Source organism: Aethalodelphis obliquidens, unplaced genomic scaffold (assembly GCF_003676395.1).
Source record: "Aethalodelphis obliquidens isolate GAN/ISIS:26980383/991018 unplaced genomic scaffold, ASM367639v1 scaffold2, whole genome shotgun sequence".
Lineage (NCBI taxonomy): Eukaryota > Metazoa > Chordata > Mammalia > Artiodactyla > Delphinidae > Aethalodelphis > Aethalodelphis obliquidens.
The window spans coordinates 57,246,465-57,269,472 of record NW_020837946.1 but is presented as its reverse complement, the minus strand read 5'-3'; positions in this window follow the sequence as shown (position 1 = coordinate 57,269,472).

The following is a 23,008-nucleotide window of genomic DNA, read 5'->3' as shown; positions in this document are numbered from 1 at the left end:
CCAGGCTTGGTGAAGGGAATATGGGTAATGCTTTTTCAAAAATAACTGTCAGAGGGAAGAGGACATAACTGTTGCTGCCTTCAAGTAGTTGAAGACCTATTTTGTGGAAGAGAGATCAGACATGTTTTGTTTGCCTCCAGAGGTACCACTTGGGTCGCTGGGTAAAAGTGACAGGGAGAAATACTTCAGCTCAGTGTAAGGGAAAACTTACAGTCAGAGCCATGCAGAGATGGGATGGACTGCTTTGGGAGAGTGATTTCTCTGCCACTGGAGATGTCCAAGCAGAGATCAGAAGCCACCTGCTGGGATTATCCTAGAAAGAGGGAAAACGTAGGATTAGAGTAGGTGACCATTAATTTTCTTTGTAACCCTGAGATCTTGAGATTCTATGATTACGTAACAAGACTGCCTGGATTTTACTGAATCAAATGAAAGTAATATTTTTATAGTCAAAAAACCTTTTCCTGTGACTATAAGAAAAGGTTTAATTGCCCAAACAAAACAAGAAAGCTCAGGCTTTCTTGACCCTTGAATTAGATACAGGAGGGCCTCAGCCCCCCTGTTTCATCTGTTGAAGATCTTACAAGCCTGCCCAAGATTTCTGCTGCTTCCCAATGCTATTATGATCTTGCTTCTGAAAGCAAGTGTATTGCCTCTGTTTTATTCCTGCATCATCCTGGTGCAAAGTTGAGTTGCTTTACTGATAATCTACTCACAACAAGTATTTAGTGAGTTTTTGTAGCATTTACTCAAGATTTGGAAGTTATACGGCGGGGATTCCCTTGCATAATTCACAGCCTCCCTTCACTTCCTACTTATATTACTCTCTCTCTTTCTTTTCCTTTCTTAGAACAAGGACCTTCATGCAGATCAGTTCTGTGCACACTTAGGCTTTTTAATATCCGTATAAATCAGGATAGGTAAGATAAAGCTTCCATAATAAATCTTATTATAAAATCTTAGAGGCTATCACAACAAAAGTTTATTTCCTATTCGGTCGATGTCCAATATGGGTTATGAAGGAGCTCTACTCCATAATGCCACTCAGGCACCTAGGCTGACAGCTCAACCATTTCAACACATCAAGCACTCCTGTAAGCTTCTACCTCAAAGCAACACACTGTGTTACTTCTCAGAGTCCACTGGCCAGAAATGTCCCACATGGCTACACTAACTTTAAGGGTCTGGGAAGTACAAGGAACCCTAGAATAGTTAGTGAGCACTACTGTTTCTGCCTCCTATTCAAAGTAGAAAATTTCCCAACCATTATGGCTCTCTCCTCAAAGGGAAGTCTCATACCACTTACTAAAAGAATATTTCCTTCTTCAATTTACATTCCTATTTTCAACTTAATTTTGCCATACTTAAGCAATAACTTCTGAGATAAATCCTTAAATCAGGAAGGTAAGAGCTCTGCCTGACTGAAGTTATATTTATGTTGGTTGCCCAACTTAATGGGCACTGTTTGAAAAGTTTAGATGAAGCCACAGCTGTCCAAATGCAATACATTACACTAGCTGGGAGTCACACATTATTTCTGGCTTAGAAAGTAATGGCCTTTATTCTTTTAGTTTTACTATGCCTGTACCTTTTCAGCTAGGACTTTCTTAGCCCAATCTTTAAAAGCATTGGCTTGCATGTCAATATTTCCACTATTCGAGAATAGATTATTTACCTCTAGTTAAAGATGCTTGAGGATTTTTATTATTTCTGACAAAACTGATGGTAGAAGAGAGATATTCTAATCTAGGTTTTAATAGTTTCACAAATTTGGTCTATATTTTCAGAAACTGCAGTTTACTCTGAAAAGCTCAGGTTTTCGATTTTTGCTCTGTATCAGCAGTGTGTTTATGGTTATGGAACATACCCTGCCTCTCAGTTTTTGATAATTGCTGTTTCTGGTCTATGACGCTAGTCAGAGTATTTTGTCAGTAAGGGTCTTCATCCCTCACTTTTTAAATAGATGGCTTTTAATTTAGGCTGTCCTTCCCTTATGCACATATTTTGTAAACTTTTCTGAAAGATAAACTTGTGTATGGGCAGGGCGCCTCAGGCACTTCCTATAAAGTGGTTAATGTCAACACAAGTGAGAAATATCTTAGGAACATATGCTATCTCAAAATGCCATATTCACGCCAAAAACAAACACACAGTTTACCAAAGCAATCAACCAGATAAAATCAAACAGAGCAAGAACACCTGCCAAATAAAAAATGCGGTGAAAGCATTTTTAGTATAGTTTTAGTCATAAATGTTGACAGTCTCTGACCCTGGCCTCTCTGCCAATGAAGGCGCTCAGACCCAGAGAGGGAGAGACTCATCCAACATCACAGTGAGAATTCTAAGGGCCAAATGTGAGTGTTGTGTTGACCAACTATGAAAATGTGGTACCTCGCAAAATCACAAGTGTGGAAGGGATGAGAAGGCTGAGAGACAAAGGACCAAGCAGCCTCCTGCCGTGTCTACTCACTCATTCCATCACTTAAAGATGTATGGAATTCCTACTGTGTCAGATGCTGAGCCAGGTGCTGGGGAAAGAACTGAGAACAAGACAAAATCTCAGTCCTCTTTAAAAGACTTGCTCTCTGTTTTTCTAACATTGAGTCAAATTTCATCACTTATTCAGAACCAGGTCTTCAGATACACAGACATTCCTCTTCACGGATTCCAGGCTCTATAGGCCTAGCTCCTCCAAATATGTTCCCTACTTGTGCCTGAAATGTTTATCAGAATATTGATATTTCTGCATTATTGTACCATACATCTACCCTTAAAATTAAGAAAGCTTATCTTAGAAAAATCATTCAAGCTACCAATTAATTTATAAATTATTTTGCATGATGCAAGATCATGCGTGGAAGGCAGAAAGGCTTGGTAGTATGAGTATAGGCCGAGGAGGGAAAAGGTAGGAGCAGGAGGGTGTAGGGGCCCTATGGCCTGTGCCAAGGTTGGTGAGTGTAGTGAGCTGCACCTGAGAAGCGAAGAGGATCATAAAGGTGAGCTGGGGGACCCAGCAGGAAATGGAACTTCAGTTACCTGGTTCAAAAGGGTCTTAATGAAATGACTACTGACAGAGATGGGGATGGGGAAAAGGGAAGCAATAAAGGATGTTGAGGCACCCAGACGCTAGCAACAGCAGGAAGTCACTGTCACCTATTATCCCAGGGAGGACGCAGTGTTATAGGAGCCCACTGAAAGTCAGAGACATGAGAGAGAGACCACAGGGCAGGAGCTATGATAGTGGAGGGCACAGCCACTGTCAACTACAGTGACTCAGAGGAGGGAGGAAGATGAGAAGAAATACACAGTTCCCCCTTCTTACACCCTCTAACCTCCTGCAGGAACTGCAAATTGGTCACATCCAACCAGAAGACAACTAGCCAGGGAACCAGAGTGATGCAGTTCAGGGAAGCCAGCTTCCCACAGAAGTGGGTGAGAAGGGGAGAGAGGGGATTTGAGACGGGGGGTAAATGAAGAATGACACACAAAGAGGAAAAACAACTTCCAAATGCATGTGAAAGTACAGAATAGAAAACAACTCCCAATCTACTCATAGCCCAGATTTAATAATTGTTAGTATTTTATATTTGGTGGAATGGAATACAGGCACACTCGTTTTATTGTATTTTGCCTTACTGTGCTTCGTGAATACTGCATTTTTTACAGATTGAAGGTTTGTGGCAACCCTGTGTTAAGCAAGTCTATCGGCAGCATTTGCTCACTTCCTGTTTCTGTGTCACATTTTGGTAATCCTCACAAACTTTTCCATTATTATCACATTTGTTATGGTGATCTGTGATCAGTGACCTTCGATGTTACTATTGCAATTGTTTTGGGGCACCACGAACCACGCCCATGTAAGATGAATTGTGTGTGTTCTCACTGCTCCACCAACCAGCTGTGCCCTTGGCTCTCTCCCTCTCCTCTGGCCTCCTTATTCCCTGAGACACAACAATATTGAAATCAGGCCAAGTAATAATCCTACAGTGGTTTCTAAGTGTTCAAGTGAAAGGAAGAGTTGCACATCTCTCACTTTAAATCAGAAGGTAGAAATGATTAGGCTTAGTGAGAAAGGCATGTCAAAGGCCGAGATAAGCCAAAAGCTAGACCTCTTGTGCCAAACAGCCAAATTCCGAATGCAAAAAAAAAGTTCTAGAAGGAAATTAAAGTGTTACTTCAATGAACACACGAATGATAAGAAAGCAAAACAGGCTTATTGCAAATCTGGAGAAAGTTTGAGTGGTCTGGATAAAAGATAAAACCAGCCACAACGTCCCCTTAAGACAAAGCTTGATCCAGAGCAAGGCCCTAATCTCTTCAATTCTATGAAGGCTGAGAGAGGTGAGGAAGCTGCAGAAGAAAAGTTTGAAGCTAGCAGAGATTCATGAGGTTTAAGGAAAGATGCCGTCTCCATAACATAAAAGTGCAGGATGAAGCAGCAAGTCCTGATGTAGAAGCTGCAGCAAGTTATCCAGAAGATCTAGCTGAGGGAATTAATGAAGGTGGCTACACTGAACTACAGATTTTCGATGTGGACAAAACAGCCTTCTGTTGGAAGAAGATGCCATCTAGGACTTTCATAGCTAGAGAGAAGAAGTCAATGCCTATCTTCAAAGCTTCAAAGGACAGGCTGGCTCTCTTATTAGGGGCTAATGCCGATGGTAATTTTAAGTCGAAGCCAATGCTCATTTACCATTCTGAAAATCCTAGGGCCCTTAAGAACTATGCTAAATCTACTCTGCTTGTGCTCTATAAAAGGAACAATAAAACCTGGATGACAGCACATCAGTTTACAACATGGTTTACTGAATATTTCAGCTGAAACATCTTCGTATCACAGTGATGGTGTTAGGACCTTATATCTCAGTCTAGTGATGGCCTCCTTTTTTTTACCCTTTGAACCATTCCATTGTTTAAAACAACCCAATTCCCTGTATTAAATCTCTTCCTGATTGAAAAACTTGGAGCAGTTTCTGTTTGTTGCACCAAATCCCGACCCTTATACTAGGTCAGTTCACTTATGGAACTTAATTCAGTTCTGAAGAAGGATGCGAACTCTTAGAATTTATGTGAAAAGAGACGGAGATTTGTTGAAACCCAAGAGGCATTGTTTGATCTTGAAATTTAAAAAAAAAAAGGTGATGGGAGAATGAATTTCCAAATGATTAGACCATATTAATAAAATGCTTATAGGGCCCCTCAGAAAAGCTATGTTCTGGAGATAAGAATGGATCAGTTGCAGAAGGGCAAGAATGGAACCCAGAAGGCTTAGGCTCAAGGAATGTGGTCTGGAGCACATTGGACTGTGTGGGCAGTAGTGAGAGTTGCTAAGTTGTATAGATTCTATGTAACATCACTGAACACGTTACCTTGCCCATCTGAATCAATGATGAAAGTCAGGTGATGAAAGTGTTTGCCTTGCATTGCTAACAGTGTGGACTTGCTAAGGCTGGTTTGACTGAGACACTCAAGGACCTTAAACTCACCCAGAGTAAAATGACCCATATGCTGGCTGGCCCCAAGGGCAGCCTCCATAATTAAACTACATCAAACTGAAGCAGGACTCAGCATTGCCTTAAAATCATCATAAAGAATTTATTTGCACTAAAGCATTTGTGAACAATGAAGGTTTTACTGATGTTTTAACAGGAGAGACTGAAGATGTGATTTACACTGCATATGCTAGAGCATTTCACTAGAAAAAAATTCCCTTTAGACTTCTCTTTTCCTAGGTCTTTCATTTGGCCAGTAGGCATAAAATTGGCTTCTCTCTCACTTACTAGATGCAAGTTATGGTCTTGGCAAGTCTGTCGTAGGTACTGGTAGATAATTTTGGAGGTGGACAGAGGAGGGTTGGAGCAGCTATAACAGCAGTAGTTCCTGACATCAGATTAGGATGAGCTCTCCAATCATCTCCTCTAACTCTTCTTTAATATATGTAAGTAGATTTACAGGGTCATACCAAGACCTTTGTCAGTTTTTCTCTCCAGCTGTAAACTGAGATAATAGCATTTTGGTCTCATCTTCTCTCTGATCTCCACTGTTTTCAGATTATCAGGAAACAATTTCCTGTCTCTTGACAATAAGAAAGTGGATAACTGCAGTTGCCTTTTTGTTTTAAACTACTTCAGTGGTTTTTGTAGGTAAGAAATCATATCGAGGGCTTCCCTGGTGGTGCAGTGGTTGAGAGTCTGCCTGCCGATGCAGGGGACAAGGGTTCGTGCCCCGGTCCCGGAAGATCCCACATGCCGCGGAGCGGCTAGGCCCATGAGCCATGGCCGCTGAGCCTGCGCATCCGGAGCCTGTACTCCGCAACGGGAGAGGCCACAACAGTGAGAGGCCCGCGTATCGCAAAAAAAAAAAAAAAAGAAAAGAAAAAAAAATCGTATCGAGGCTTCAGCTCCAATAGTCCTGGAGACTCACAGTTCAATCTGTCAGCAGCCACAGGAAATAGCTTCCCCACATAATTGCCACATAAGTGCTTAAATAATATAGTGAAAAGTGTCTGCTAAGAGTGGAATTACATAAGCAATAGAGTATTGAGAGCTCCATTTATAAGTGTCTGCCATGTTTTCACATGTATTTTCTCACTTAATTCACTCAGTACACCTTATGGTAAGTATTATTAGCCATATTTAACAGTTGAAGTATCTGGGGATCTGGGCCATAGAGCTAATAAATAGTGAAACAGTCAATCACAGGTCTGAGTTGGAAGTGTGTGTGTGTGTGTGTGTGTGTGTGTGTGTGTGTGTGTGTGTGTGTTGGTAGGGGGCAGGAAAGAGACAGAGCAATCACAGCCCCCTCCAGCACAGTTTTCAATAATGATCTCTTTTTCCAACAGCCAAAACAGAAGGGAAAATGTTAGTTTTACTCTGCAGTTGAGATTATGATGAAAGGACAGAAGATGGAGCAGGGAAACAATACTATGAAATGTGTAAAGAAAGTAGTCCATTTAGAGTAAACAATCACTTGAGCATAACCTTTAATTATTACAAAATCAGTGTTTGTATAATGAAGACAATTAGGAAACACAAATAAAAATAAGAAAATGGAAACGTGATTGATAGTTGATGCTCTTTATTATGTTTTCAATACTTGACACTATTGACATTTTATTGAACTATGTATTGAATATGAAGCCTGTTGACTAGTCTTGCAATTTTTTCTTTAAGTCTTCCTATTTCATTGCATTCCAATTCTTTATAAATTAACAAAGATAATAACAATGGGGACAAGAGGGGATAATTAGACCTAAGTATTGCGGAGTTTCCTAATGAGTAAACTGAGATGTTATATGTGCATCTGGCCAGAGAAGGCAATAAATATTGTAAGTAAAAGGAAGAGAGACTAAACGGCATGTGCGAGGTCCTTCGGTCCATAAAGTGGAAGATCAGGAACTTGACCTTGGGTCCTCTGACTCCAGGGTCAGGGCTCTTTTCCCCACTGTGTAGTGTTTTGCTGCTGTTAGTTCTTTAAGTCTATGGCTACAAATGAGTGCTTGGTAATGATGAAAAGTGTTGAAATATGTTTTTGAGGGCGATTGTAAAACTGCCTTCCACATGTTGTAAAGACTGGATATGTTTTTTTGGAGCTGGAGTAGTTTAGGGCAGTCTTACATGTTGGGTTGTGGCAGATAACAGGGGCTGTGGATCATGAGATTTCTCTCCGTCCCTTCTAAATCTTACAATCTGTTAAATGTGACACAAAACTCAACCCAGTAAGAAATCTGTTTCCTCACTGGAGGCTGAACAGATACTGTCTTCCCTTCGGTCCCAGAAAAGAAGCTACACAGCTTTAGGGAGTAGGTAACATTTTACAAGTAAAGATGTAGCTGAAAAGGAACATCTAGCTAAAAGATCAAATGATTTTGATGGTTGTTTCTCTTTAACAAAATTCACAGGGGACTGAGAAGCCACAGAATAAGAGAACTAAAAAAGTGATTCCAATCTAGACTAATGTGGGTTGTTTAGTATTTACTTCTGTGAGTACATTAATCATATCTTACCATGTTTCACGCTAAAGTTATATTTTTAAAAAAGCCCTAATGATAACATTGATGCATTGTCCTTCCTTGTGAGTATAAAGACTTAATTTGATGAATAGAAGTTAAGAAAATGTTTAATCTTCCATTATTGTATAATGATTGAGATTCATCCATCTGCTCTACAATAATAATAATTTATCATGAATGAGAGCAGAGAGCATACTTATAAAACTATGGAGGCATATGACAGAAATTGGCTTTTTCTTCCTAATTCAAAAATGTTGACCTTACCCCTCCCTTTTTTTTAACATCTTTATTGGAGTATAATTGCTTTACAATGTTGTGCTAGTTTCTGCTGTATAACGAAGTGAATCAGTTATAGGTATACATATGGGAGGGGGAAGGGTAAGCTGGGACGAAGTGAGAGAGTAGCACTGACATATATACACTACCAAATGTAAAATAGCTAGCTAGTGGGAAGCAGCTGCATCGTATGGGGATATCAGCTCGGTGCTTTGTGACCACCTAGAGGGGTGGGATAGGGAGGGTGGGAAGGAGATGCAAGACCTTACTCCCTATTAACTGACCTATGCTTTTATCTTTAAGATTATTGATTATATTCCAGATTTCCCCCACCTACACCTTTCAATGTTCTCATTAATTCTTTTTGGAGGGACTGGAAAGTAGAAGAGGACAGAGACTTGTAAACATCTCAAGCACTAAATTTTCTCATTTCTGTCTATTGAGCAGCCCTGTAGCAATTTATCTATTTCCTTTATTTTCCATTTAGTGTCCTTGAACATTTTATAAAGAAAATTTGAATGTTGGTTTTCCTATCCAGCTAACCTTGATATGATATTTTGAATTAGGTGTAAATTTTTTGCATGTGGGGTTGCCTACAGAGAAGATGTGAGTGCGTAGTTGGGGTAAGTCGAGGTAATACACTGGGTTTTCATTATGCAATATATTCTTCAAGTTTTTATTTTAACCTTGAGAGAGCACACAGGAGAGTGAGAAAGTGGACAGTCCTACAGAACTATCTGGGCAACTTTAGCATCTCTACAGAGAGGGAATTCTTTCGTGAGCTTAAGCAGGAACCAAGAGATGGAAAGGCACGATAGAGTTATTAATGGTCTGGAAACAGTCCTTTAGTGAATTTGCTAATGAAATTAGATGGAGAGGTGTCGGGACATACCTGGGGAGAGGAAATACCTGGCAGGAATGAGATCTATTGGCAGAGGAGTGATTCTGTCTAGACACTGATGATTTAATTTAGCTTAGAAATAACTTTCAGTTCTATGAACAAGTGGACTTGAGGTTAGAAAGAATTTATTAGGGAAAAAAAAAATGCTTTTCCTGAAATCCAAGCTACTTCAGGATTGGATGATGAAAGCTGTCAATGGTCATAAAGAAGTCTATATGGCAACGTAATTTGAGGAAAAGGCCCGCTGACCTGCTGGCTAAGTTATGAGAGCCATAAAAGAGGGCATGTGTGCCAAAAGTTCAGGGAATTAAAAAAAATCCAAACATGCAAAATGTTCATGTAATTAAAAAAACCCATATTCATATGCCTATCATGGTAATATTTGCTGTATTTGTTTTAGATCTATTTTTTAAGTCACATGTTTTAACAGATGCAGTTAAAACCTCTTTTTGTTCTTTTCTGATTAGGTTCCCCTCTTCAGAGATACCGTTCTTGTAAAATCAGTGTCTATCCTTCCCTTCTGCATTTTTATCCTCTTACTGGGTGTGCACGTACCTGGAGAGAGTCTTAGCTTCCACATAAATAACATCACACTGTACACACACCCTTCAGCAACTTGCTTTTTACATTCAGCATTGTTTCCAACATTTATTCGTGTTGATGCATACAGCTCAGTTTATTTAAACTGCCGTATGGTATATTATATGAATATATCATAATTTATTTGTCTGTCTCCCTACTGATAAATTAGGTTGTTTCCAGTATTTGGCTGTTAAAACCAATCTGCAGTGAACATATTTCTGCATGCCTCCTTGGGCATTTATGTGAGATTCTTTCCTAAGTTATATCTGTTAGTAGTGGAATATGTGGATCATAAGTATGTAAATATTTGAGTTTTCGAGATATTGCCAAATTGCTCTCCAAAATGTTTCAGCTGCCTTTTACTCCGAACAGCGGCATATTGTCATTTTGCCACATCTTCCACTTTCTTGTCAATTGATATAGTTCTGTAAGATTTTCAATATCAGAGGAGGCCTGAGTGGCTTCTCAAGGTCCATTTTAGGTCTAAGAATCTATTCCCAACACACAGAATTATATCCCACTGTGTTTCTTAATGAAATTGCTGTTTTACTGGTGACTGACTTAGACTGTAGCCTAGTATTGTGCCCACCTCAGACTTTTGAATGCTGATGTTCCTGAAATTTCTGGTGTTGCAAAAATAAGAAATTATTATTGCCAAATTTTAATGCCAGGTACACTCAGGGATTCATACTACAGTAGGTATGAGTAACTCCTGCCACATGGGCCAAGAAATACATATGCCATCTAGTTTGTGCAAGACAAAACATGTCTTTTGTGGGACCCCTGGACTGCTGCTAAGGGACTTTGCGGAAGGTAAGGAACCAGCCCCACGCTCTTTACTTTCTGGGAGTATAATGGGCTCTGGCAGCCTTCTCTTCCCGTCCTAAATCTAATCATCTTACCCATCTCTCCATGGCAAAGAGGGAATTTCAAGGGCCTCACAGACTTGGAACAGACTGCTAACCTGGCAACATACCACATGAATGCAACAATTTCTTTATTCATTCCTTCCAGGACGGAGAGTAGTGCTCTAAGAAGTGACGTCTTGAAGAAAGATGAGTCTCCGTGAGCCACAGTAAACTTGAGGAAAGATTGTGAACTTGAGAAAGCAGACCTGAGGTTAAATCAACACATTTATTTTATCAAACAGCTAGAAAAACTGCTGTTTTGCAACTAGAAAAGATCTGGTTTGACTGACTTAATGAATTAGTATCTAGTAACATATTTATTGTAATAGAAGACTGCAGTCATATGAAAAATAAAGAAGTAACAAAGCACACAAGAGTTAGGTCAAAATAACCAGAAGAGCTCCCACGGGAGGTTGAGTTATGGAAGCCTAACCCCCTCTGGCTCTTTCCAGGTGATTTAGTGGGAGCAACCTGCCAGGAGAGCTTTCCTTCCTTGTACTTCTCTGGTAAACTATCGAGCTGAAATAAAAGTTGCTAAATGAAAATGAGTAAAAGAGTGGGGCTGGAGAAACTTAGAGGTAGATGAACTATCTTATGGTGATTCGTTGAAAATAGAAACAGAGGGCACATTATCTCCAAGTAGCCTCACTTTTCAACACCTTTCTAGGTAAGCTCAGCTGAGAACTAGAAATGTTTGTTCAGGGTCAGGACAGGCTTTGGAACTTAGAAGGCTCCCTGCTTCAGAACGCGGAGACAAGGTGACCACTGGTCCAGAGCAGTTGTAAGGTGGTGGCTCACGGAGACTCATCTTATGTCTTTTAAGTCTCTCATAAACTTAGAGAGCTTGCTTCCTCTCTCCATCTCACACTCATAGAACTACTTTAAAACTTATGTTTATTTAAATTATAGCCAATATTTAAACAGCATTTTGCATATGCCTGGAGATTTATGTATATGAACTCCTTTAACTCTCACAACAATCACTATGTCTATTTTGCTGATGGGGAAACTGAGGCACAGATCAGTTGAAAAACTAAAGTTCATACAACTAGTCGGCAGCAGACCTGGGATTTGAAACCGGAGCTAAAGTCTGTTCTCAACTACTGCATTATACAGCCCCTCATTTAAAGCATTGTTTACTGCCTTTTCCCAGCTTTTATACAAATAAAAAGCATGCAGATGTGCATCTGCATTTCAACTTAAGTGACCATTCCCACTTGGTTCCATTATCTTTTAACCATTTTAATAAACCAACTCCTCAAACAGAAAAATCAGGTTAAAAAAAGTTTGTCATATCCTGTTTACTTTAACAGACAAAATACAATTTCAGCAATGCTCTTTTGATGTAAACATAAAAACATTGAAAGCGTAAATAAACTATCAGGCCAACCAAATAGTAATTATTTTGACATTAAACAAAATATCCATCTGCTTTCCCAAGTAAATAATCTCTGACAACATCTAAAAGACAACAAGACCACAGAGCATTCAGGGCACTAATGTATGCACTACAAGGGGATAAAAGAAGCAAATGCTGGTGGATCAAAGGGGGCATTGAGCAATGAGTAATGTAACACTCATCTCAAATTAAACAGCCATCTCCATGATGGGATGCAGAGTTGTCGAACCCACTTTCTTTAGCAGCTGGAAGAAGAGAAGCAGTATTTCTGGGAGAAGGAGAATCAGGGAGGAGGAGGGCAGAGATGGCTGGGGCAGAGCAGAGGAGGGGAAATAAAGAAGAGAACAGAGGAGGCCGTCTTTTTGTTCTGGCTCCTACTCTGCGCCGCAGAGTGGGTGAGGATCCACCCATCTCGCACCACTACAGCGTGATGGCACTCGCTATCCTTCACCATAACTTATGGGTGCCTATGCTCTGGAGCAGTGGCGTCTAAATTTGGGGAGTCTTTGAGAATGCGATGAAAATATTAGAGTGTCTACAGAGAAAGATGCATAACTGTAAATGCAAACGCTTGCACCTAATTTCAGGGACTCAAGGATTCACTGTGGTCCACCCACGTACTCCGAGCCAGCCCTGCTTCACAGATCCCAGGAAAACAACCCCATTTTTAGAAATTGTTCAATCAATCAAATAGTGTTGAAGAAGCACCTAACATGTACTTGGTACTAGGTGGATACAAAAGGAAAGTCAAATGTTATTCTTCCTACTAAGTGCTTATGAGTTTATGACTAATTTCAAGATAAACACACAAAATACATAGAGATTGATGAATCATCATTCTGAAATAATAATCTTAGTGAAACTTTATCTAGCACTGTGGGCAACTATTTTAAATACAGTGTCAGCAGTTCTCAGACTTCAGTGGTGTCAGAATGACATGGGAGCTTATTAAAGCAGTTTCCTGGGCCTGCCTCCCAGAGTTTCTGATTTAGTAGGTCTGGGATGAAGCAGAATTTGCATTTCTAACAACTTCCCAGGTGATGTTCTTATTGTGTGCTACTTCTTATGATGTAGATTCTATTATTATCCCCAATTTACAGATGAGGAAGCCTGAGCCCAGAGAAGTGAAAAAACTTGTTCAAGTTCACACAGCTGATAAGAGGCAGAGATAGAATTGAAATGCAGGAAGTTTGGTTCCAAAGCAGAGATTGGCAAACTGTCTTAAAAGGCCTCATAATAAGGCTTCCAGACTTTATTTGGTCTCTGTCACAATTACTCAACTCTGCCACTGTAGCACAAAAGCAGCCATTAGCAATACTTAAATGAATGGCATGGCTGTGTTCCAATAAAACTTTAGTTACAAAAACAGGTGCCTGGCACGTGGGCTATAGCTTGCTGACCACTACCCTTGAGTCTTATGCTGTTTGAGCCTTAAAAGTGAAATGGCAATCTCAAAGGATTGTTTTTTAAAAAAAGATTGCACATTAAGTGCATAGCACAGTGCCTGACATATAATGAATCAAAACCTGTTTGCCCTCATGATAATTACTGAGAATTCCCAAAGTCACAAGTAAGTGGTTCACTTCTGAAATCTTCAAGCCTGGAAATCTATGGGGTGGCACCCTTGGCCCCTATGAACCCCCTCCCCCTCCAGGTTCCAGCACTCACAGGGTGTCTAGATTCTGTTCTAGAATCTGCTGCTGGTCCCCAGAGAGAGAGCACCCCAGTCCAATGGATGCATGAGGACTGCATAACTGTGACACAAATAATGGAGAATGACACAGAATCACAGAGCCACCAACTTTCGGGTCTCGAGTTGGAAGTGGATTGGAGAAGAACTGGAAGAAAATTCAGGAAAAGGATTGGGATGATAAGGAAAGGCAGGGAATCAGTACCATGAAATGTATTATTGATGTACAAATCATGTTTCTTCTTGTAACAGAATTCTACAAGTACCCAATTCATTTGAACCACACACAGTGTCCCCTCTGTCACTTAGAAGTGCTCCTGTGAAGGGCCCCACTCTAAGGAGAGCCCAGGAAACCCCAACGCTCTTGACCGTCTTTATCATCTGATTAGTAGAAGTCAAGTCTCCGTAAGATGCATCAATAGCACAGAAGTATAAAGACCTTGGACATCTATATTCACTCATGACAATCATTGCTAAGCACTTTTATAGCTCTTGTTCCCTTATGCTTTGTTTCGTCATCTATAAAATGGCGATAACAGTACCTACACATGGGATTGTTCCGAGGATATGTGTAAAACACTGAAAACAGTATCTGACACATAGTAAGTGCTAAACATTATTTTGTTATTGTAATGATTTTATATCATCCTCCTGAAAACCCTGTGGAATAGCAGGGAGGTCAGGTTGTTATTACCTCTATTTCCCAGACAAGGAAACTGAGGTACAGTGATGTCTGATTCCATCCCCAGCTGTGGCAGCTCAGGAAGTAAGAGCTCCTGACTGATGGTTCAGGTCTTTTTTCGTTTCCGTTTCATCTCAAAGTCCTTTAGGAAATTCCTAGTAGTGTCTTCTGGGATCATCTTCCTAACCCAAGTGTTCCCTTTCTTTAAGTGTGAACCTTCTTGTGGTAAAACCCAGCGCCCCAATTCACTAGATTTGTGAGCAATTGCCAGACTGTTGGGACAGGTGTGAGGAAGCGGGGCTTTGAGCGTGTTTACAAACATCCCTCCCTTGAACTTGGGTAAGTGAATTAAGCTGAACAGAACCTTTCGATTTCTTCCCTGTTTGCTGGGGGCACAGGAAGCAGGCGTTAAGAGTTCACGGACAGAGGGGTACGCGCTTGTGTGATGGCGCCGCCGAGGAGTTTGAGGGCTCCCTCTCCACGTTAACATTAACGCGCTACTCGCACGGCGCTTTCCACTACAGGCACTTTCACATTTATTATCTCATCAATCCTCATTATACCCGGTGAAACTGATGCTCTGCAGATCAGCAGATGGAGGCTGCGAGAGGTTAAGTGACTAGCCCAGGGCTGTTCAGAGGGGAGAGGACTCAAAGCCAGCCTTCTACACCTGCAGTCAGGCAGGGTCTGGGGGGTGGGGGGCCCGGGACCAGAGGGAGAGGTGTCTGAGGTTCTGGGTGGTGTGAAGAAGCAGGAAAGCCAGGGGGCCCAGCCCTGGGGGGAGCAGAGCACAGGAGGACACCTGCCCTTAATGGGGCCTGCTTTGTACTCAGGGCGTGTTGAGACTGCCCTGTGCCCAGTCTGCATCTGGAAGCTTTACGGGGATCAGACCACTGGACCTGACTCTCTTTTCCTTTAAAGAAGGGGTGAGGGGAAAAAGCCAAATGTGGTTGGATTCAAAATATCAGACGGGGCAAAATAGCTCCCTCTTGTGGCTATTTCTAGTAGTGGCAGCAGCTGCAAAATCAGCCCCCAAAAGAGTTTTTGATAGAGATTCCTGCTAGGGAGAAGATCCTAAACATGCAGTGTTCTTCCAGATACCGTTCTTCCCAGGTATGGAAGTTGTCACATCTGTCATCTCTCTATTGATGGACTTGTATCTCACTCACTCACACACACCCCTATATACCTACTATTTATTTTGCTCTCAACTCCATGCCAGAGACTTTGCAATCATTAAAGTTTTATTATTGTGGCATTATTAAACCCATTTAACAGCTGGGGAAGCTGAGGTTCAGAGATGTTAAGTAAGTTTATCAAAGTCACACAGCTTGTTAGTGGTAGAGCATGAATTCAAATTCCAGTCGAATCCTAAGCTCTTCCCCATCTACTGCCCATCACAGACAGGATGCTTTGTTATAAACATCTGCCAACACAGCTGCTGACCATGACATGCCACTGTCTAGCACAAGGGTTATGCATCAGGGTCACAAAGGACTTTGAAAGTACATATTCCTAGTCACCCACTTCAGAAATATCAGTTCAAAAGCTCTGAGTGTGAGGCCAATGAATCTCTATTTTACAAAATTCTTCCCAGGCAATTCTGACACAGACAGCTCAGTTCAGGTCTATGAACTGGCATCTGTAAACCACTGCTCTGGTGCTTTTAATTTTTCTAGCTCTGTATCATCTGTAACTTCATTTGCTTTTGAGAAAGAACACACTTAAGTAAAGAGACGGGCCCAGGAAGTATGAGGCTGAGCTCCTTGGGTTAGTTCTGCCACACAGGACAGGGAGAGGATGGACTAGTTGGGGACTTTCTCTGGACAAGTTTTTATTGCAGGTTGTGCATATTTTATGCAACACAGTTCAGGTGACTGTGTTGATGGTGTCACCCAAAATTGAGGAGAAAGAGGAGAAAGACTGGAGGCTCAGGCCATAAATGAGGCTGCTTCTCCAAGGAAATACAGAACAGAAAGAGAATAGCTTAGACTGAGCCTACAGGTAGGAACACAGATAGTGAGAAAGTCAGGTTTATTAGTTAGTGTCACTAGCTGCTGTAATAATTAAAACCAAAAACATATAGTGGCTCAAACATAATAGTTTTTCTCATCCAGACAACAAACCAGGACAGATGCTTCAGGTTAATGGTGGCTCTTTTTCCAGAGGTGATTTAAAGACCCAGTCTCCTTCCATCTTGTGGCTCAGTTATCCCCTGGGGCCTCACCATCTAATGCATCCAACAAGTGGAAGGAGACCAAAAGCATGTAGGAGACACACCCACTTCTTGAAAGCCTTAGCCTTCCAGTCATGACCTAGGAGATCTCAATTACATGCCCACCCCTAACTAAAGGGGAACTAGGAAATATCATTTATCTGTGCTCCCAGAAACAAAGAAGAATGTGACAGCTATGTTTAGCCAGTCTCTGCCACATCATGTGAGGGTCCCCTCCCAAAGCCTGTGGTTAGAGAAGGATCCTGTTGATAGCAGGTGAGGCAAAATAGAGTATCCTGGACAAGGTCGATCAATGCTTTAAACTTAAATCTAGGCCAATCCAACAGAGCAATATGAGACTGGAGATTTGTTGCATCTCAAGGAACTTCTGCCGGAACTCCAGTGGCAGAGGATGGCATAGAAAATGAAGCAGGAAATGGCTAGGGCAGGGCTTTGGCAACGAAACTAGCCAGAGAATGGTGCCCCAGTGTTTAAAGGGCTCATGGAGAACTTGACTGAGATCATTCATTAATTTAACCAATATTTGAGTTCCCCTTCTCTGAGTCTTGTACCAGGTTATGGGAACAATCCAACTCAGATTGGTTTCAATAATAAGGAAATTAATTGGTTTACAAAACTGTTATGCATGGTTCTAGTGTGTTGTTCAGGCAAGGGCTGATCTTGAAAGCAAGTAATTGATGTCAGTCAGTAAGATTTCAGTTTCTCCCTCTATCTCCGCTCTGCCTTCCTTTCAATTTGCTAAATAAATACATTTGTTAAAAAGTTTCAACCATATATTTCACACAAAAAAAGACACTTAATCCCAAACATATTGGAAGGATAGAATCTCAGAATAAAGAATAATCCTTTGAATTGAATACATCTAACTTTACGAAAGAGTTATTGCATTGTTCTTATCTTTCCCTTAATTTTGCCATGAATCAGTGGATTGTCGTCATGGATGAACACCTGTCCATGGCTTGTACACAGCCCTGGGGCAAATGTTGCCCCACACTGAATGTGAGATAGTCTAGTGCTCTCAGTGGGCTCAGGAGGCTCTCAGTAGAAACTTAGGTCTTTTCCTCTATCCTACCAGGGAAAGGCAGATTTGTTTGAACCTTCGCATACATTCTTCAGAAAATACCCTCTACCCCACACCCCACACCTCTGTATATGCAATGTTATGGTGCAAACTCCCTGTCTTTTCTGCAATGTCTAAAACCAAATGATTTATCATTTGCTCTACTCTGAGAAGTGTAACTGTCAAATCCCATTATTGGATTTTTTTACCCAAACACCAGGACCATGTTCTTCTTTGTTCACCAGAATAAATGTTAAAATCTATATTTAGGTCGGAAAAAAATTAATTGTGTGAGTATAGATTTGGGAATACCAGTTTCACATAGATTTATATGAAAAAGTCCAGGGATTTTGCTTGATGACTTCTCATATGGTGCAAGGTGTGAAGAGGCTCCTAAGTCAGCCTGAACTAATTGATGGAGCCCAGGACACGATATGTAATCGTTTCACCATTCTCTCCACTGGAGAGTCTTGTTCAGTTCTGGGTGATCATTTTAACTGGACCAACAGCAGTGTTTTCTGAAAAGAATGGGTGATGATGGGAAGGGCCCCGCAGCCAGATTGCTAGGTTCAAATATTCGCTCCACTATTCATAGCTCTGTGATGATGGGATATTTACTTCATTTACTTCAACACTGTTCCTCAGTTTTCTCTTCTACAGAGCAGGGATATTGATACCCCTATTTCATAGGATTTTTGAGATATTAAATGTGTTAAATATGTAAAATGCCCCAAATAATGTCTCCTTAGGGTTGCTATTATAAAAATAACAATTACTAAAATACAGAAAAATATTAATGGTACATACTTTCAGTATGACTTATCACTGTCCATGTTGACTGATGGGGCATTTGTCAGGTTCCTCCACTATAGAGTTACTTTTATCCTCTCTTGCCATACTGTCCTCTTTGGAAGGAAGTCATTATGTACAGCCCACATCTAAGATGTGAGCAGTTATGCTTCATCTCTTTGAGGGCTGAGTATCTATATAAATTATTTGTAATACAGAAGATTTTTCTTTCATCTCCCATTTATTTATAACAGTATGGATTTGTGGATATTTATTTTATACTTTGAGTTTTAATCCAATATTTCTTTATTTTGTAGCTCAAATTGTTCCAGCTTTGGTCATCAGCAGCTCTTTCAGTTGGCCACTCTGTCCCTTTGACATATCCCCATCATTGTGGGGTTTTTCCCTACCTGTACCTCCTTACTTTCTGACACTATAAGATGCTCCAGGCTCATCTTGTATATTTCCTGTGCCAGTCCTACTACCACCCATTTCTCCAAGAAGCCCTGTTTCCTTTTGTTGGAGAATAGTATTAGAAACCAAGATCTCAGTGCTAGGTGTGCTTGTTGTACTTTTTTTTTTTTTAATAGATCTTTATTGGAGTATAATTGCTTCACAATACTGCGTTAGTTTCTGTTGTACAACAAAGTGAATCAGCCATATGCATACATATTGCAATGTACTTTTGATTGCAAACGTTTGGTGGTTTGGTGCATTATGATAATTCATTAGCATTTCAGCTTAGACCACACTCCAGAGCTCCTGATTTAATAGGTGGGGACTGAGAATTTGCATTCCTAACAAGTCTCTGGTGATGCTGATGCTTCCTGTTCAGGAACCGCATTTGGAGAATCATTGCATTATGGGTTAAATGGGCTTTTGAGATCAATCCTGTAATAGTGTATTCCAAGTTTCAAGCTACTGGCATGCACAAGTTGTCTTTTAGAATTTATGCTGCTAGGTGTTAGTTGCTGTAACTGGGTTCACTTATCCTGGATCATTTACCATAGGAAAACATACAGTTAATGTGAGACATGGCCAAAATATTGAAGACAAGTAAAATTAGAGTTTTCAAGCTCATACTTATAAACCAGGAATCCAAACTCTGCCTCAGTTTTTCAACTAGTAAAATGGAGAGTCTGGTAAACTTCTCTAGTGTAGACAAGAGAGAGAAATGGAAGGAGAGATACTGTCTATGGGTTTATTTAGTAGAAGGGGAAATGTGTTCTGTCTCTATTCTCAGGTGTTGGGTTGCAGTCCAACGAAAAATACTCTTTTTTTTCCCAGATACAATTTCTCTTCAGTAGATCTAACCTTACTCCAATGGTCAGTCAGGGATCCGGAGGAAGGTAGAAGAGGATTATTTTTATTATTTATATTTTAAATATATTTTTAGTATCTGTTATTAATTATAAAAGTGGCCATCTTTACATATCTACTGGAGCTGTAGATTCCTAATGATTTTGAAGAAGCTCTGTTAAGATTGCTAGAAACTTTGAATGGTTCTGCATAGGAGAATTCATGAGTGGGAGAATGAAACTAACATTTATTGATGGTTGTTATTACACAGTGTAGGCTAAACTTCTATAACAAATAGACTCCAAAATGCAATGGCTCTAACAAAAGCTCGTCCTTGCTCACACACAGACTGGTGTGGGTGTTCCAAGGTGCTGGGGTGGCTTGCAGCGCGGGAAGCGATGGGCAGGGGGCACAGAGGGTGGGAGGTTCTGTTTCATGCATTTATTAAGGGACCGGGCTGCCGTGTTCAGTGTGTCTTCAAAGTCTGTTTGACATTGTTCCAGCTCATGGACCAATTCCTGTGGCAGGGGAATGGGATATTGATTGACACAGCCAGCCTAGGCCATGCCATTCCTGGGGTGGGAAAGGCTTCTGGGGAGTGCTGGGTAGGCATGAATAATTCTTCCTTCTACCCAAACTTCCCTCCACAGAAAACTTTATAAACTTAGACATTTGTACTTTCATGTAAATTAACACACAGAGATAGTCTCCTAGGATTTTTAAACTTAAATTCCTTGTTCTACCTGTAGGATAAAGGGCTTTATTCACAATGAAGAAGTTCAAGAATTGGCCCCAGCAGATGGGGTCTGGTACTTTAGGTTGAGTTGGGCTGCTGGGGGCTGCTGGGAGCTCCAGGAAAATAACCTGGTGTAGACAGATGGACGTGAGTTTGAATTCTGGCTTAGTAACTTACTAGCCAGACCCTGGGCAAGGTGCTTAAATTCTCTGGGTCTCACCTTCTTTGCGTGTAAAATGCTAAGAATTTCAGCTTCCTTGTGAAGTTTTATAAGGAGTCAGATAAAATATATAAAGTGCCCAGTGAATACTCATTCCCTTTCCTGAAATCACATGTCAAATGTGGCCACCATTCCTCTTACATAGAAGGCTACCTCTGATTACCGAGAATATACATTAGTATGTCTTACCTGAGAGCCCCCAGACTGCCTTCTTAGCTTTGAACAATTTATAACAACACTTTAAATGGCTCTCACCCTGATGGAGGTAATCCTTCCAATGTTCTCAAGGGATATGTATAATTTGGATAATGTAGTGGAATTGGGACTTTTTTCCTTTTTTTTTTTTTTTTTTTTACCATATCTCTGTTTTGTCTTCATTTTCCCCCTTTAGCTAGTAAAAGATCAAAATTAATTAAATCTTTTGATGTATTAGGATAGCTCTTAGAGTAAAAGTGTTAAGATAAAGGCACTGAACTTTTCTACATGATTGTAGCTCTATAACCCGAACACAGATTTAATGCCATGTCTTTTAGCCTCTGGGAGATTAATTACTGTACCAAATGCTACCAGGCTGACTGAGTTTCTTACTTGAAGAGTGGGAACAGGAGTCTGCTATTTTATGGGGTTATATCTGAAATCAGTTGAGCAGGACTCTGACCAGGCATGAGGCCTTAGGGCTGTTCACACCCTAGGCATTCTCCCCACCCAGACTCTGGTTGGTGCATGGGTCTGGGCGACAAACCATAGTGAGAAACGGGGAGAGTGGTGATTGCCTCCACTTCCTAGCCTCCAGGAGAAGGATGGAGAGCGTGGAGGCTGGTAAGCTTGCTGTCAGGAAGGTGATGTGTTGCTATGCCAGGCTCTCCTGCCATTTCTCTCGCTTTGAACCCAGAGTATCTTAGTTTACTTTGAAGCAGGAGACATGAACTGATAAACATTGGAAACCTTTTAGTCTCACATGATGTGGTTTTTTTAACTCACCCCAAAACGCTCCTGTGGGCTTACGAAGCAGCAATTCTGGGTCCCTCTGCTCCCCAGCAGTGGAGAACCATTTCATAAGGCCCTGTCGACTTCTCATCTGATAAACAATGAAACCAAAGGGATGAAAGCTGGATGAGTTTTGAAGCCTTTACGGTCTTTTCCCACCAACTGTTAGCATGTTAGCACTCTGCCTGGCTTGCATGTGCTGCATTCTCATATAATGCATTTCATTTCTCTTGACAAACACTGACTGCTTTAAGGACCCCATGCAAAGGAAAAGCTGATGCTCACTCTGTTCAGGACCCATTTTCTGTTTTCATGGCTTGCTGACTTCAAATAAAGATGCAAAATGAGCTTGGAGGGACAATGCACATCAGTTTATGTTTCCAGTGAAAGGGCCTTGATGATCACAAACATTTCTAAGCTCCATTTAAGGACCCAGTTATTTACATCAATAATATCCAACACCATCAAATTTCAGGACAGCAAATGAAGGTGGATGTCCCGTGAAGTTTTTGGGGGTGGGACGTGGCTAACCAGAAATATTCAGCGGCTGTTACAGTAGGTCAGACCTCAGATCTGAACGACTTCAGGTTTCTGCAAATGACCTTTCATTGGCGAGAAGGTGGCTTCGTTAAGCACGTGTTGAGCCCTGTGACCAGAGGCAGATTTACCGTGAAGCCGAGTAAAACTTAGCAATGTGGACACGTGGTTGTGCTTTTGAAAAATGTGCATAAATAAATAACAGTCTGTCTCCCCTCTGTCTTTCTTCCCATTGCACCTGTCCTTGAATTGGGTGGTACTGAGATGGCCATAAGGATTTGGGGTTCTGGCAAAGGGAAGATGAATTGGGGATGCATTTATTTTAGGTTTAGAGGGATAATTTTATGTGGTTTGCAGTCACTACTGTGTTTAGTTATTTTTAAGTCATTCTGATGATGGACTGACTTCTAGGAATACTTCTGCTGCCCACTGGGCTGACACACCCAACTTTGAAATGAATGTGCAGGGCCAGAAGCTGGATCATGATATGAACATACTATAATGCCTGATACAAATACTAGGTGGGTGGTGATGGAGGGGCACCATTAGAAGTGCCTTAAAAAAACCAGACGTGAAAATATTTGAAGGGAGGGGTTGGTTTTCATTAAAGCCTAGTCAAAATAGAAGTTCTCCCTGTCAGGGATATTCCTGATAATGCAGTGTATAATTATAAATGCACCATACAATTTCTCTTT